This window comes from Arvicanthis niloticus, chromosome 16, assembly GCF_011762505.2.
Source record: "Arvicanthis niloticus isolate mArvNil1 chromosome 16, mArvNil1.pat.X, whole genome shotgun sequence".
Taxonomy (NCBI): domain Eukaryota; kingdom Metazoa; phylum Chordata; class Mammalia; order Rodentia; family Muridae; genus Arvicanthis; species Arvicanthis niloticus.
The window spans coordinates 416,360-421,677 of record NC_047673.1 but is presented as its reverse complement, the minus strand read 5'-3'; the positions used below and the strand labels follow the sequence as shown (position 1 = coordinate 421,677).

Here is a 5,318-nt window from a genome sequence, read left to right as displayed (position 1 = left end):
CTAATAGTTGGCCTACTTATAAAGAGAATTACTAATTCAGACGTCTTGTCCAAAGCATCACATCAGTCCTCCCTTGATCATCAACCATCCCAGAATAGCAGCAATGACTAGAGGGAAAATCCTCCATTTGAAACTTGTGTGAGTCCCCTGATGATTCAAAAACATCCAGTCAAAGGAATGTGATTAAAGTGCATCCACAGCTATGCACTTAACCCAGAAATCACCTGACATGAAGACCTCCCTTAATGACCTCCAGTGAAGACCACTGTTGAAAGCACTTGAGACTTCAAGAGTATAGAGCTTTTTAAAACTCCAAAGAATAAAACTGACTTTAGAGTTGTTGGCAGAGGTACTGAGGGTTGGGGGCCGACTTTTAGCAGAAAGAGGCTATCAGCTTTGCAGCCATCTTGAGCCATATACCCTGACATGAGATTTAAATTACAATAGCCTACAACAGCTGAGAACACTCGGATAACCTTGGTTTAGATACCTTGAGATTAAAGGTGTGTGAGATTAAAGGTGTGTGAGATTAAAGGTGTGTGAGATTAAAGGTGTGTAATTTAAGAGTATTATTTAGAAGTATAGAGATCAGAGTTAGAGACAAGACCTAAGGGCATGATTAAAGGTGTAACTTAGAGGCGTGGCTTAGAAGTAAGACATATAAAATGCAGAGGCAGACAGTAGGATTCAGACATTAGGGAGACAGCAGAGAGAAGACATTAGGGAGACATAGACTGAGATCAGAGACTATAGAGGGATCATCAGAGACGAATCTCAGACATTAGGTAGAATCTGCCGTCACCCTCGCTCTTGCTGAACCCCCGACCTGCAGACCGGAGCAGCAGCTTGGACCAGGATACAGTGGCCGCCCAAACGTGGGTCGGCCCAGGCCTCAACATTTTGCTCAGGCCGAGACATTTTTTGGCCACCCCAACGTGGAACTAGTGCGGTCCCCAACAACTGAGGGGCTATGGGATAAGATTCCCTAAAACTGAAAATACCAAGAATTAATAAGTGAAAACTATATTGGTATTTTAGGGTGCCTGTGTATGTAAAGCAAACAAGTATTATTAAAATTAGGCACAGCAGATAAAGTAAGGAGGCTCTGACCCATAGCTTTGAACGTGGAATCAAAGAGATTCAGTTTTATTTCAAGCTAGTGCAAGTATATTAGGGACTTTGATAAATGCCCTGAGGTTGGCTAGAAAAGTATAATGGAATCTTGTGGGAAACAAACAAACAAACAAAACACCTCAGCTACAAAGAGGCAAAGGCAGATAAAAATTCAAGATAATTAAGATAATATCTTAGGCTTTACTTCCCTGAAGACTCTTAAGCCAGCTGCTTACCAAAATTTCTCATTATTACTCATTGAAGGTTCCAATGGGCTTACTAGAAATACTGCTTTGCTGTCCTCACCTTTTGTACATCAGGGCAGAGGGGTTAGCAGCATCAGGAAGTGATTGTGGCCTGTGAGAGGTAAGTGGAACACCATGAATTTCTCATCCTATCTCAGATAATAGAAAACAAAGTAACTGAGAAAAGCAGCCTCCTGATCCTTTCCAGGTCTTTACCTGGGAGGAAGTGACAGCTGAAGACACCCTTTAATCAGCATGAAATATTCAATAAGAGATGAAAGCCAGAAGGCCAAGATGAGGGAGAAGATGACAGGGGTCTAGGACATGAGATATCAGGAGATACTGACTGAATCTACACAGAGAAAATAAGCTAGCATTTGACTGAACCATTTCTCAGGCCGACTATAGCCTTCAATAGAACAGGAACTTTGTAATGGCAGTCCAGAGCCTCCATTACTCTCGAAACCTGACGAATCCATAAACCTAAAAATCTTTTAAGTAGCCAGTGTGTGCTCATAGCACCAAGCATACACCTCACAGGGCAATAATCTTCACTGAGATTTAGAAAGTAATTGTTCATGTAGCTGTAAGTACTTATATTTATTTGGATTCTCTTCTTTCCCTGGTACTCTATTCCATATGATACATTTTCATGTCTGTCTAGTATCTGTTGTGGTTTCTCTACTTGTTCTATTTGTTTAGCCTGATATTTCAAAAAACTACTCCGAAAATTAAAACAATAAAGTTCATAAAAATAATTAATAATAATGATAAGAAGTAATAAACAACCCAACCTTCTTTAAAGGAGCCTGATGGACTCAGAATGTGAAGTTTGAAAGTGCTTCATCCATTTTTACCTGAGCAGCAGAATGTTTGTGCCCTGTCGATAAACAATGCAAAAAGACAGAAAGGAACTAAAATTAGAGCTGTTTTGGAGCCCTGGCATTTCAGATGATATTAAAACTACAAACTGGCACTTATAAATGACAAGAAACACACAGGAGACAAACACATCTGCTGATTAAAGTTTGAAAGGCAAAATTAAGAGTCAGAGATACAAGCAATACCTGAAGGATTTCAGATGAGTCAAAGACAAAGAAAAAATTTTTTCCACCTCTTTGAGTGGTATAGAGGCTCAAACACCTGAAATATGATCCCCAAGAGCCATCTTAAATTCAAGATCCAATAGCTTCAGCTTCTCAAGTCATGTGATTATAGGCATGAACCACCTTATACAGTACTGCATTTATTACATGAAGTAGGCAGCATCTGACTGAAGCATGGACTGTCCTGAGTGCATATCTAAACCTGGGTTATTTCATGGAAGAAAGAAGAAGTACAAAGGTGTCCATGTTTCTGTCTTGTTGCTACAGTAAAACATCATGACAAAAAGAAGAATGTATTTCATCTCACAATTTCAGGTTGCAGTCTATCATTGTGGGAAAGTCAAGACAGGAATTTCAAATGACTAATCACATAACATCCACAGTCAAGAGCAGAGAAACATAAATATATTCATGTTAACTTGCTTACATGTTTATTGTGCCCAGCTTGATTTCCCTACTTATATATTTTTTGGAGAGCCTACCTAGTAAGTGATACTTACCATAATGGGATGAGCTTTCCCATGTCAATTACATTAAAACAGTCACCACAGGCAAACCCAATGAAGGTGATTTTTCACTGAGATTCTTACATGATTCTAGTTTCTGTCAAGCTGACAATTAAAATTAATTATCACAAAAGAGAAGCCCCCTTTTTACTAAAGAGCTTCTGCCAGCAAAGCTTTCAAATGGGTGTCTACCCAGGGCTATGTTGAACAACACTTTCTAGCTAAGATGAACATTCTTCATTCATAGTTTCATGATGCTGTGAAGGTTGATTAAGTCTGATCCCAGAGCTGATTACTGTCTCATCATTGCTGACTGAGAACAGAGAGAAGCATAGACATGACATTGAATATTAATTGTGGTTGTATTGTATAGATTAAGAAACTTCCAACAGCATGCTCCTTTGGAAAGAGAGGCAGACTTTGGAACTCCAACTCTTCACAAACCCCTATGTCCTGAATACATTCAACAGTTGTTACTAAATTGTAGGTCTTGCATGCAAGGGCATTCTGTAACAAACAGGGGATGAATCAAGAAAGATTAATGAGATGCTATCTGCAAACCGAATGGAAGCTTCATACTTACATTAATAGTTGCATGGGTATCATTAAAAATTCTTAAAACATGGTTTCTCTGCCTTTGAGAAAAATATAAATTCAAGACCTCAGTGTCATAATGATAGTTTAGATCAATTGTTGAGGATTTCTGGTCATAGACTTGAGAATTTCAAAGCATAAGAAGGTAGAAAAATATTGGCTTGCTCCAAACAACAAGGTCGCCAAAAAAAGAACCCTGCCTAGCTTTTTTTTTTTTTTGGGGGGGGGGGTTACAAACTTTATTGGCTCAATTAAACAGCAAAGAAAATGTTAACTATCACACCGGGGGCGTCATGTAGACCTGGAAAGAAAAAAAAAGGGTTGAGTAATCCAGACGGGACTGCGGGACCTAGCTAATTTCTGCACGGAGGTGTTCCGGCGTCTGAGGATAGAACCGGCGAATGGGAGGCCTCAAGCACTGAAGACATGATGCTGAGAGGACCGGAGCCCTTTCTTCTACCTCTGTACATTACGGGGGGGAACGGGACCGCACGCCCCCGGTCCCCGCCAAGAAAAGGAGGATCTACAAAGTCAGGCCCAGACACCCCCTTCCCCCCCCCCCCCCGCTTAACTCTTAGTCTCAAGGGACAAAAACTTATAATGGAACATCAAAGAGTGATTTGATGGCCTGGGGCTATAACTCAAAGTCAGTAGATTACCTACCTAGTATCCAAGAAGTCCTTACTTTAGTGCCTTGCACCCATGTAAGCTGAATTTGTAGGCATACCTCTGTAATCTCAGCACTTGAGAAATGAAGGAAGAGACAGAATCATAAATTCAAGTTCATTATCACCTAGATCATGAGTTCTAATCAGTTGTGCCTGGGATATGTGAGAATAACATATTGCTCCTGTCCAGTGGAGTTCATTTTTCCAGTGACACTAACAGCAAAATTATAAGGTGGAACTGCTTGTCCTATTTTTATAAGCAATCAAATGTTCAGAATAGTTCAACCATTTGAGTCATGCAAAGGCTCCTGATAAAGGATAAAATGTTCTTGTCATTATGGTTTTCAGTTTCTTTCTAAGTAATGGGGAATCTTCTGGTTTCAGGCTAGTTCAAGGTTCGTAGAGTAGCTGTATATTTGTGGGCAACATGGGTCTAATCTTGCTCTCTTGTACTACTCTTGTTCTTCAGGAACTTCTAATTTTAGATCCTCAAATATAAGATGCCTGAGTATTTTGCTCTTTCATGACAAAGGTTCCCCAATAATGATAGTTTGATCAATACTGCTATATAGTGCTAAGCCTTCTACAAGTGAAATTGTAGATAGATTTTGATGGTGGACTGTGGCAGCCCTGAAAGTCTTACAAGCACTCAATAGTCAAAAAAGCCAAAGCTATTTTCATAAAATTATTTACTTAACTGTTACTTACCTTAAATGACCAGCTCATTTTCTACATTTTAAGAAAAATATATTACAAATATTCAAATATGAATATTTTAATATGTCTATATGCCATTGATTTCAGGAGAACATGGCTGTTCCTCTCACAATTCAATGGATACATTGTCCTTTCTTGGAGAAGGCAAGTTTAGGAGACATCAGGTCTTTGTGTTCATAGGTAAGCAGTAGGAAAGCCATGAATGTTAAAACACATTGGTGGTCTTTTCAAAAAGAGAAATGTATAACCTGCTTTCTGCCTAGAAAGCTGGAAATACATGTGGGTAATAGCCTGGTAATCTCTGCATTATCTGTTTGGCCAGGCCATACAGACTCCCAAAGACCCTTATGTTGAGTTTGTTTATCTCAG

The 5,318-nt window shown here is 39.4% G+C and overlaps 1 non-coding gene across 1 annotated transcript; it reads right to left on the bottom strand.

Moving 5' to 3' along the window:
• Positions 1-3,932: 3,932 nt before the first annotated feature.
• LOC117722131 (small nucleolar RNA SNORA57) lies at positions 3,933-4,085 on the bottom strand. The gene has a single exon (XR_004608516.1). It is a non-coding gene; the product is annotated as a small nucleolar RNA SNORA57 (small nucleolar RNA).
• Positions 4,086-5,318: the final 1,233 nt, after the last annotated feature.